Genomic DNA, 12,215 nt, shown 5'->3' on the forward strand with positions numbered 1-12,215 from the left:
GTAGTTACTATGGGAAATAAAACTGGCAACCACCACCAGGAATGCATTTAAGGGACATTCTTTTGTTATTGTTGCTTTTCTTCCTGCCACGCCCCATCCCCATGCTAGCCTGACAAGATTAGCATGGCAACTTGTGGCGAAACCAGTCCATTCCAATGTTCATTCACACAGTCATCAGCTATTATCCATTCTGCTGCAATTGCTTTATTCTGCACAAACCTCCCTTCCATTTCATGATCAGGTGATGCAGAAATATATGTTTGTTTGTTTTTACATAGCTCATAGCACATGACACCCAGGTATATCTCAGCCATCAACAGATGGTTGGCTGGCATCCATCTGTCTCGGGAGCCAATGGAGGAGTGCGCCTTTGTGGGGGAAGTCAAACTGTTGGAAGGTTGCAGCACCTGCTGTGGCTGTAGAGATTGATACAGGAGAGACATGTTTTGTTGCAGCTGGAGCAGATGCAGGCGTCTGGTTGTGCTGCTGCAGATGCACCATGCCAGTTCTTCTCTCTGCACTCCTCCCAGCGGTCATTCCTCCTCTGGTCACTGCTGCAGGTGCACGATTGTCTGCAAGAGGGGTTCTTTATATGGGATTCAGAAGCAGTACAAGACACAGGTGGTGAAGAAGCCTTAAGATTTATTAAACAGCAGGCAGATTACACAGGAAAATATACCGTACCAAGCAAGCAACGCCTCCATTCACAACAACAATTTATTATTTATAACACACCCATCTGGCTGGGTTTCCTCACAGAATATTCAAAACACAATAAAACATCAAACATTAAAAACTTCCCTGAACAGTGCTGCCTTCAGATGTCTTCTGAAAGTCAGATACAGTGGTACCTCAAGTTACAAACGCTTCAGGTTACAAACTCCACTAACCTGGAAGAGTGATCTCGAGTTGAGAACTTTGCCGCAGGATGAGAACGGAAATCGTGTGCCGGCGGCGCAGCAGCAGCAAGAGGCCTCATTAGGGAAAGCACACCTCTAGTTAAGAACAGATCTCCGGAACAAATTAAGTTCGTAACTAGACTACTGTAGTTGTTTATTTTCTTGACATCTGATGGGAGGGCATTCCACAGGGTGGGCGCCACTACTAAGAAAGCTCTCTGCCTGGTTCCCCATAACCTCACTTCTCGCAGGGAGGAAACCACCAGAAGGTCCTTGGAGCTGGACCTCAGTGTCTGGGCTGAACGATGGGAGTGAAGACGCTCATTCAGGTATACTGCTGAGAGCCGCAAAGAGATAGCAGTGGATAGCACCCCACTGTAGCCACTGGGTCACACAGCACCCCAGGCCTGTAGGTCTGCTGACGCTCAGCTCCCAGGTTCTCCAAAGTTTGTTTGCCTGTCTCATGATGACTTACGGTAGCTGAATTCCCCACACGTGGTGTGGGCCACATGATCTGGGCTACAGCTGCAAAGAATAACTCTAACGCCCATGGGATTCTCCCAATGTAGCCGCTATCTCTTGCAGATATTAAGGCTAGGATCCTCCCAATTTCGTAGAGCTGCATGCTATCTCTTGCAGGCATTTCAGGTGGCAAGTGGACAAGGTAACTAATTTAGCAAAATAAGGCTAACGACTGCCTAGGAGAGCAGTGAAGTCCTCATATGGGTGGCATGAAGGACCATTCATAGCAGGTCACTATAAAGGTAAAGGTACCCCTGCCCGTACGGGCCAGTCGTGTCCGACTCTAGGGTTGTGCGCCCATCTCACTTAAGAGGCCAGGGGCCAGCGCTGTCCGGATACACTTCCGGGTCACGTGGCTAGCGTGACGAAGCTGCTGTGGCGAGCTGGCACCAGCGCAGCACATGGAAACACCGTTTACCTTCCCGCTATAAAGCGGTACATATTTATCTACTTGCACTTAGGGGTGCTTTCGAACTGCTAGGTGGGCAGGAGCTGGGACCGAAAGACAGGAGCTCACCCCGCCACGGGGATTCGAACTGCCAACCATACGATCGGCAAGCCCTGGGCGCTGAGGTTTTACCCACAGCGCCACCCACGTCCCGTGCAGGTCACTATACCTTGATGTAAAATATACCTTCCTGTGTGTTTCCCATACAGCTATATGTCAATGGGCCTAGCATGTTCCCTTTCAAAGTTAATACATTTACAGTGGGATGATGCTCTTAAGTCTTTTGCAGCAAAGACAATGGCATCTCAAATACAAAGTTAATGAAGCAGCTAATGACCCATCACAAAGTCATTTATGGCTGCAATTCTAAGCACCTAGGTAGGCACCTGTCTATCTCAGGAGACAGTTCAGGAACGTGCCTTTGCATGCCCATTGAATTCAATGGGTCTTACTAATGTGGAATTAGAATTTCATCGCATTTTGCCAGCTTGATTTCACAGTTCACTACAGTTTAAGCTTGTTATCCCATCTTCTTTCCATTCCTCAGGCATCAGGGAGGAACAGTTTATCACCCTGTTGATATCTTGCTCCTTGTGTCCTGAATTGTATGATTTACTCCTGCCGCTTAACCATATAAGTCCATGTTTTCATTGCACTGTAGTGTTTTAATTCATAAATGTGTACTTTATTCAGAACATAGCTGGGTGCTGAAACAAACCGCTCAAGCTAATGTCCATGTGAAAAGAATAATGAACTATGCATGCATGCCTTTAGTTTTTAAAATTCACAGCAGGAAGCAAATTAAGGCTGCAATTAAAGCAGATTACGCCCTGCATACCTAGAAGTAAGCTGCATTGAATTCAGTAGGATTTGCTTTGGAGTATAGTGAGAGTGCAGCTTTAGCATTTATAGTCTGCCCCAGCAACAACCAATCTACAAAACAAACAACTTGCATGTCAACAAACACTTCCGGAAAAAAGAATAAAGCACCTTTCAGGACAGCAGCAACTGTACTTCCATGAATATGTAAATAGCACACATTACAAAGCAATGGATGTATGTATAATGGGCATATTTTTTTTTTTAAAAAAAACCATTTTGTTGTAGAGAACTAAGATAAATATAATTCATAGCAGGAGCAGAATGGGCAGAAGGAAATCTGCCTGATAGCCCATTTTCAACCGACTTCTCTGACATTCTTACCACAAACCCAGCATGGGATTTTTCTTTTCTCAGCAAAGAAATGTTAATTAATATGTAAGTAGCGCTCAGAGCTCTAAATTAAAGTAGGATTCTGAAAGACATTATTGCAAGATACTCGTGGTTTTAATTTGTATGCCTCAAGAAAACAAGGGCCATATGAAAGCATAAATTATCTTTCAGAAAACCCTCCACCTACAGATTAAAAAGGGATATCTCAACAGAGGGAAACGCGTTTTATGTGATCTGTGTGCCTATATGTAGATCAAAAGGTTCTGTTTGTCATGCTACAGTCAACGATAAAGTCAACAGTCCAGGTCCAAGATACGCTGTCAAACTGAGCACCTGCCAGCACAAGACATCTGTCACTGCATTAAAAAATCATTTTCTCCTACAGCGGAGATTTAAGCCAATCATCCTATGAATATTTTTCTGTGCCCGGCCAGGTTTGTGCAATGCTAATGGCAGCTGGCTGCACACAGAGATGAAAAACAGCTTCATCTGGCACGGTTTGTCAGGATGTTTTATAACAGGTGAACAGATGGTGGGAAGTTGAGAAGTAAAGATAACAATATTCTTGGAGTTTTGGCTACCAGTTTCATTCTCATATACATATTTTATGCTGGCTGGAGTGTGCAACGTGGGAGAGCTAACAACAAAGTACTTTTGATGTATGTAGCTACCCTTTGTGTCTAAGGTTGCTGTTGACAAAAAAGACCCCTCACACATCTTCACACTGGCCATAGGAGGGCTTCTAGTTTAGAAAGGTATCCAATTCAAGGGCTTGGTTCTAGAAGGTGTGCCTGTCATTTCCTTTGCCCCATGCTACTGGCAAATGTGATGAGCCACATGGTGGCTTTTTACATTGAACTGTCCTAGCCAGTTAACATGGAGCAATGCAGTTTCTAAATCTAAAGCATCGCTTTGGACTCTTAAGTCATAACAGACAGAAAAACCAACACGCACTTTTGTGACAGAGAGAAGAAAAGCGTTTTTGCTGTTTCCAGTCTAGCATGTCAAATGGCCCAAAAAATCATCATCATCATGTTGCACCACTTGCTTTATTTGCTTGCATGATACTAATTTAATTGCCATTATTGCAGATTTTGGTTTTCACCTTATTTTATGTGTAGGCTTTGTTGTTGTTGTTGGCATGCATCTGTCTTGAGATGCCATGGAGTCTGCCCCCAGGGGTGAAGTCAAACCACTGTGTTTGCAGCTCCAGAATGACCTCCCTGGAGCGTAAGTCTGGGCTGTGTGTATGGAGGTCCTGGGTTTTTATTACTCGAGACATTTATGTTTCTTATTACTTTTTAGCTTTTGTAAAAGTTACAGATATAAAGGTGTGAAAGCACAGATAAATGCTTCAGATATCTGATAAGGGAATGGAGGAGAAATTGCATTATGATTCTTTGTAAGTGTTAAAGGAGGGACCCCCGTTTTGTAAGCAACTGCAACCCAAGTTGTCTTAGCAGCCAACAAACAGAGTGCTTCGCCAATACACTTTCAAATGCAAACCTCTGGGAACATCAACTGAAAAGGCCTTGTCCTGGCTCCCAATCAACCAAGTCTCTTATGGCAATGGGATGTAAAACAAGGCATCTGAGATGCTTTCACTGTGTTTGGGCACTGGCAGGAACGCGAGAGAGAAGGTAGGGCTCCAAACAGCCTAATCCCAAACCACTGAGTGAAATCCAATGGTGGCCATCCAGTAACAGAATAGACACAATTGGAGGAATGAATTCCCCCTCCTGTATACCTTCAAATTGTGCTTCAGAGGGTTAGGGGACCCTCCGGAGAGGATTCGAAGGGCATAAAAGATGCAGGGGGAGGGAAGGGAAGGAAGGAGACATCTGCTGATGTGATGATGGATGTTTCTCACTGAAATGCTAATACAGTGGTAGCTCAGGTTAAGAACTTAATTCGTTCCGGAGGTCCGTTCTTAACCTGAAACTGTTCTTAACCTGAGGTACCACTTTAGCTAATGGGGCTTCCTGCTACTGCCGTCGCTGCGCGATTTCTGTTCTCATCCTGAAGCAACATTCTTAACCTGAGGTACTATTTCTGGGTTAGCGGAGTCTGTAACCTGAAGTGTCTGTAACCTGAGGTACCACTGTGTATTTGAGTAAATTTGAATTTACCACATGATATAGGTAACCATTTCAAGGAATGCTAAGCTAAGACCTGATCTGTTTACCCATAACAAAGACACAAAAAACGATCTTCTGGGCCTTGGTTGCTGTTTTCTCTACTGCTTAATGCTGATCTGCTAAAAGGTGCATTCTAATGACATTCTTATTTTGCACAAATGGCTGGTTGTTCTTGCTTCCACGGGACTGCGATGCTTCCAGACGCTGCCAAAATAAATCAAAATCATTCATTCATGAATCTGTAATAAGGGTCTTAAGTTCAGCTCAGAAAGCTGCCGGAGAGGAAAGGAGGTCCTCACCAAAGGACAAACCCCTGTTAATAGCCTGCTCCACAGCTCTGACGCACTCGCCTCACATGTTTGAGAAAACACTCTGTCTCTCTCCCTGGCTCCATTCCACTAATAATGAGCTGGTCAAGGTCTAGTGACACAGGGAAGATTCATGCTGTTGAATAGGCAATATCGTTTCCTTAATGGGGCTTGCTAGACTACATCATAGATACAAATGAAATAAAAGCCCTGGACTTGGCAAGGGGCGTGTGGGAAAATGGGAGGAACTGCTTAGTACGCGTCAGTCCTTTAAAATCTCCTAATGGCAAGGAAGTCTATATGCATTACGTCTCATCAAGGTTATTTTTTTTACTCTCAGCAAAGATGCAGATCACTTTTAGTATGTTGCTTGCCTATACAAAAGAGAATAGGAGATTTGTCATACTAAGACAGGGGGTTGTATAATTAAATCAGGGGTAGGCAAACTAAGGCCTGGGGGCCGGATCCGGCCCAATCGCCTTCTCAATCTGGCCCGCAGACGGTCCAGGAATCAGCATGTTTTTACATGAGTAGAATGTGTGCTTTTAATTAAAATGCATCTCTGGGTTATTTTGTGGGGCATAGGAATTCGTTCACCCCCCCCCAATATAATCCACCCCCCCCAAGGTCTGAGGGACAGTGGAATGGCCCCCTGCTGAAAAAGTTTACTGACTCCTGTATTAGATGATAATCAGGGTCCATTCCAAATGTAAAATTATATGGTTCTATGGTTCTATTATTCTTGTGTGATGTTACAATAACTCAGGCCCGACACGACTTGGATCTGTTTGGCTTGGTAGTTTCTGTCTTCATAAAAATGACACGGGTCACATGTCAGAAGCAAACGCAAAGTCATATCACATGACTTTACCAAATCCAGACCAGCAATCTGCTTGCAGAAGTGACCAACTAAAGCTGTGATCATATGGTACCTGGGAGGATGGTTTAGATCTGCCTCTCAAAGGCGGAGAGAGGGGAAATTGGGAGGAGAAATTGTGGGTGGCTTTTAAAATGTACTTTCACTTGTCTGTCCCTAATCCACCAATCAGTTTCACTGGGTGACTACATCGTAACCATCCTCTGGTTTCCACACTTTGTGAATTGGCGTGGATCATTTTGTAATTAAAATGGCATCGTCCACACACAAGAGGCAGGTATCACTGTGTCAGAGAAACACCAAGATGGCAGTACAAAACATCCTACATGGGGGCAAAAAACATAAGGGAAAGAAACCCTCCCCCCCCCAAACCCCCCCCCCCCATCCTAATAGGAACTGAGCATTCTCAATGGCCACAAAATGCTGACCAACTATTGTTGAGGGAAAAGAAAAACTAGGAAAGGGGAAAGGAATTCAGCATTTCGGAAAAGGACATGGCTGAAATTCTGACAAAGGATACGGCAATGTTTTGTTGCAGGATCTACTTGTTCCCAATGACAAACAAAACAAAAGTACAAAACACATTTTTTTAAAGCAACCAAACACCCCAGCAACCACATAATGCTATTAGAAATGTCAGAGCTGGCAGCAGAATAATAGTCAAGGTGCCAGGTGTTCTGTTATTAATTGCTACTCTTACATATTAGACAACAGCCACATTTTTGTGCCAGCCTAATGCATGTAATTTCATTTTTAAACTACTGTATTAACATAAGGCAACCCTTTCAGAACAAGCCATTTTGACCTTAATGTTTGTGTTCCCTTTCAGTGCCATTTCTGCTTGCATCGCAGCAGGTTCAGTCTTGCACGGCAGAAATTCCACGTCTCTTTTTCTACCCTCAAAAGTGAAGCACACGTTTAGTGCTGCACCTGTTACGTTATGACAAAAGGCGATGAGAACTAGCTCTTAGTTTGCATTTTAATCTTTAGTGCGTCATCTGTAGACTGCTGGTCAATCTATCCACAAGGCAGAAGTCAAAATTTGAGAAAGGAGATTGTTTGACTGCATGCGGATGGCTTTTAGTTGTTGCAGTTTGTTAATGTAACGAGGCACATTTTTGCATCTGCATTACTTACCTGAAATCAGTATTGTATGCCCCTTAGTTCTGTTCTCCCTGTTCCTAAGGAAGCTTTCATAGAACTCTCTCTTTAACCAGGAGTGGCTTCCTTCAAAACCACACAGATAGATTCCAATCAGCACTCCGTCTTCTGAAAGCTACTAGGCAACACGATCAGGTCTGATCAGTTCATGACATTTTAACAGCACCAATTACAAAACAGAGCAGTTATTTAAGTTGTTGAAATGGGACTGAAGGGAGCACAAAGATGATTCTTGATAAAGCCGTCCTTGTTATAATTTTAGATCAGCACGTCTCCATTGTCGTTGCTCAAACACTTTTTGTGCATATAAGGGTGGTGGTGTGTCCACATGGGACAATGCTGAAATGCAGGAACAGAAAATGTAGACAGACCGATTTTCTGTCTACTGTGGAGGTGTAGAATAGATTGAATTTTAGATTATTTCCACCTAAATGGGACATTCAATGGAATATTTCCATGTGTGCATGAGTAGCAGGAGTGGCAGAATTGCAGGTTCAGGGTCTTTGATTTTCTTAACAATCGATGAATTTGGGCAATTGCATCTGTGCACCAATACGCAACCACAATAAAGTTGATGTAGTGCGCTGAAGGGGTATGGGGTTGTGAGCCAGGGTTGTGAAGTAGCCAAGGCTCTGAGACAAAATTAGGTAAAGTGTCTGGCAGGAGGAAGCACAAATTTACCTTGGCAGTAAGACTTCTTGACAGGGGAAGAGGTGGGTGAGCAACAGCCAGAAACAGCAATAATCTGAGACTTTGACACAGGTCAAAAGAAGTACGAGATTCTTCAAAGGAAATCTGGAAGTGGAGCACAAACAGAGGCAGGTTGCAGATTATGCTAGGCACTCTGCCTTCTTTTCTCATAAACAGCATGTTAAAATTACTAGTCATACCCAAAGATTATGCCGTCCCCTGCAAAATGCAAACAAAAAGCTATTAGAGCTAGAATTTGAATGGCAAACAAAGGGCAAGGTGCCTCGTTACTTGTAGAATAAACGATATTCAAATGCAAGTCTGAATGTACAGTGTCTCTGCAGAACCAAGAACATGGAGTAGTGGTATTCATAATTTGGATTGGCTGGCCCTTCGTGGTTTGCAAGAATAGGTGCTTAAAACTTTGGGCATTTCCTATTTGATCTGTTTTCTACCCTCCCCCTTTTAATTGAGCACAATCAGTTCTGACCACTATTGACTTGGTATGTGTTCTAATCAATGTTCATTAAATCTGCTTGTTAACAGGAAGGTGTGCTGTGCACTTCAATCACAGTCCTCCAACTATCTCTGAGTCCTAAAGTAGCAGCGAATGGGTCAATAATCCCTGGCCCTGGGGGGGCAGGTGTCAAGAAATGCATATTCAGCTGATCACTGTGCTTTGCAGGAGGGTGTCCTACAGATACCATCTTATCAGGATGTCTGTTCCAAACTGTGCCAGAATCAGGCCTTTGGTCTATCAGACAGGCACCATCTCCATTGTCTTTTTAGCACCTGCTAAAGACTATTCACTTTCAACAAGCCTTCTAAATGGAAATTTTTATCCCAATTGCTATCTTTATTAGATTTGAAATTGTTTTTATATATGCAATTGTTTTTATATGCAACTTTTTCCATAAATGCAGTTGGTAGGTATATATATATAGTATTGTAAAGTCACTTTGAGATCAAGATGCATCCTGGGAAGCAGTTCATATATGAAATTAATAATAGTAGGTCAGAAACAACTATCAGAACAATTATATACACATCTACTCAGAAGTAAGCTCAGTTATGCTTATTCCTAGATAAGGATATACGGGACTCCAGTCTCAATGGCTGGGTTCTTCACTCTGATTATTTTCCTCTAAAACCTCGCAGTGCACTCAAAACACTCCCTACTAGCAGTCTACATAGATAGGTGACAAAAAGGGTATTTCTTCGTAATTACCGTAAATGTCTTAAGTCTAATTTCTATTTACCAGTGAACAATTAAAATGTAACTGTGGAAGCTTTATTGAAAATACTTCTAACACACTACTGCATGATGATTAAGGACTGGGGGGAAACTGCATGCATTCATAAATGAGATTAAATAAGATCCTAAAAAGCACTAGAGATTTTGATTCTTATCTTCCTAAAATTATCTTGTAAAAGACTATAAATATCGGGAGATGAGTAACGTGATTAGAAAAACTGTACAAAATGAGGATGTTAAGCTTTATGGAGTATAAATTAACTAATATGTGTCTAATGTTCAAGACACCCTTGAGGATCAGATAAATAATTTCAAAAGAAATCTTGATTTTAATGTTCAAATTACTACACTGGAGCTAATTCCTTTAACCCTGATGGGAATCAAACTGAGAATGACTTCCTCTCCCTTCTCAAATCGCTCTGGTAGTAGAAATTTGATTCTCCATCCAATCCAGTTCCCAGAGCTGGCCCAAGACAGGTTGGTACCTGAGGCAAACCACAAAATCTACATCAGGAACAAGGGGAGAATAAAGATCTACATCGGGAACAACAGGGGAATAAAGATCTACATTGAGAACAAGGAAGCCAGCAATGCCTCCTACTCGTTAACAGACTGTGGTAGAGGTGGCATTAGGGGTGCTGCTGGAGAGGCAGAACTTGCACCACTGTGGCAGTGGCAGTGACAGCAGGCAATGCGTTCCTTGGAGGCTGGGTCTGCTGTCCCTGTGGATTCTGCCTCCAGAGGCGGTTGCCTCACCTTGCCCTATGTGTGGGCTGGCCCTGCCAGTACTCTTTTTCCAAATGCTTGCATTTTTTACAGTTTAGATCAGTAGCGACCAAATCTTCCCTGCCATGGACCACTTGAAAATTGCTGAGGGATTTGTTTAAACAACTTAATTATTTTTCTGCCTGTTGTAGCAAATGTAATGCGCTGTGCTAAAATCGATGTGATGAGCCTGAATAAAGCCTGTGGACCACTGGTGGTCTGCAGACCACAGTTTGGGAACCCCTGATTGGATTTATATCCTACCACATCTCCAGAGCACAACATGAAGAGAAACGGTTCTGCAACACAATGCATCCCTCCCCCCGAAGTTGTGCATAAGATGGCACCCCTCCTCTGTCCACACCATGTGCAGAAGCCAAGTGAACTTGCACTTGAATCTTACTTCAGCAGTGTTGATGGCATAGTGTTCCATCTTCCACTGCATCTGAGAGCAACAGGATTGTGTACGATAGCCAGGACAGTGAAACATATGCAGCTGGGGATAGCCAAAGGGCTGTCCTTGCTGCTCCCACCATCAGTGTCTGCTGCCCGAAGTGGTTGCTTCCCTTTACCTAATATTAGAGCCAACCCTGATTTTAGCATTTCCTTTGGGCAATTTGAATCCCTTTTTTGGCAGCTATTTTAGAGATGTAGTTCCTCCCATGTCAGGCTTCTTTTTCTCTCACGCTTAGAGGAGAATCACAATCAACTTAAATTCCATTGATTTCAGTGGGTCAACTTTAAACATGGCCAAGTCTGGATTAAACTCTTAGGCACAATCCTGTTCAGTTCACAATCTTCCTGACAAAGGATTGGATGCAATTTGGGTTAAAATCAGCATATTTTTGCTTGCCTGTGCTGTAGGTATGGCTGGGTATCATATTGCTTATATGTTCTTCAGTATCATTAATCTTAAAATGCCATAAATAGATAATCATGGCATCACATCTGCCTCAACTAAGCTCATTTCCAGAAAACTATATTGCTCTCAAAATTAAAGGCTGTCACAGATCCTAAAACATGATGTGTTGCCATTCCTACACGTCCTTTATGGCACTCCTTATGCTAAATTTGAGTATTTATCAATTACATTTATATCCAGCCCTTCCCTGAGCTTAAAGCATTACTTGATTCTACCTCCTGCAATTTATCCTCCTGTGAAGCTGAGAATGATGGCCCCTGGTCACCTGGGAGCTTCAAGACAAATAATTTGAGCCTAGGTCTCTCCAGTCTTAGTCCAAAAGTCTAATGCAGACTGTCCTCTGACACAATTGCATGAAGAGTCATTTCCCGTCATTCTGGGGTTGCTGGACCTTAAATAAGGTAGTGCACTGCCTTGCGTTTACTTGCTTGAGAGGCTTGAGAGTTGTGCAAAGTGACTGGTGGTGAGGAAAAGGCTACACTCAGTACTGCATTACTGCATTGTTACAGGCAACTTTTGAATCCTGGGCAGAAGAACCCATAGAACTTGAGAAAATTCTGACAGTTCACATATAACACGGAATAGAGGAAACCTGACAGTGAAGCACTATTTGGCTAGCTGGAATATCCTGGGACAGATTGTGCTAACACCACCAGCAAATCCTTCTGAGTGGAGTGGGACTTTTCTCCAAGTGAATGAGTTCAGGACTGCAGCCGTTGCAGAAATGAAAATGCTTCCGTGTCCGCTTTTAGGCTTGCATATCACTCTGTTGCGGGACTAAGCCTGCCCGTTGATGCAGACGATGCTGTGGTCTGACTCAGTGCAAAGCAGCTTCCTATGTTCCTACGTTCTACTCACACGTTACTAGCTTTCTAAGAAGCTTAATAGCAACATACCCAACTAAGCAGCTAGAAGCAATGCAAAAGGGTGTGTGTGTGTGTGTGTGTGTGTGTGTGTGTGTGTGTGTAGAGAAGACTAGAGGGAGAGTTACAGAGAAAACGTAGCTTAACGATGACAA

At 43.2% G+C, this 12,215-nt stretch overlaps 1 protein-coding gene and 2 long non-coding RNA genes across 6 annotated transcripts in view; 2 read left to right on the plus strand and 1 right to left on the minus strand.

The window, feature by feature from the left end:
* The window catches only part of ACE2 (angiotensin converting enzyme 2), a 174,988-nt gene that overhangs the window by 73,384 nt on the left and 89,389 nt on the right, over window positions 1-12,215 (plus strand). The window lies entirely within an intron of this gene.
* LOC310676811 lies at window positions 1,032-2,951 on the plus strand. The gene is made up of 2 exons (XR_014510764.1): window positions 1,032-1,651; window positions 2,029-2,951. It is a non-coding gene; the product is annotated as an uncharacterized lncRNA (long non-coding RNA).
* LOC310676809 lies at window positions 5,081-12,135 on the minus strand. 4 transcript variants are annotated; one of them, XR_014510755.1, is made up of 3 exons: window positions 10,640-10,948; window positions 7,542-8,360; window positions 5,081-5,423 (listed from the first exon to the last, which is right to left on the minus strand). It is a non-coding gene; the product is annotated as an uncharacterized lncRNA (long non-coding RNA). The 4 variants fall into 4 exon arrangements; XR_014510756.1 differs by lacking the exons at window positions 5,081-5,423; window positions 10,640-10,948 and adding an exon at window positions 11,022-12,135 and having other exon boundaries at window positions 7,124-8,360; XR_014510757.1 differs by lacking the exon at window positions 5,081-5,423 and having other exon boundaries at window positions 7,124-8,360; window positions 10,679-10,948.

This window comes from Podarcis tiliguerta (genome assembly GCF_965153285.1).
Source record: "Podarcis tiliguerta genome assembly, chromosome: 4".
Taxonomy (NCBI): domain Eukaryota; kingdom Metazoa; phylum Chordata; class Lepidosauria; order Squamata; family Lacertidae; genus Podarcis; species Podarcis tiliguerta.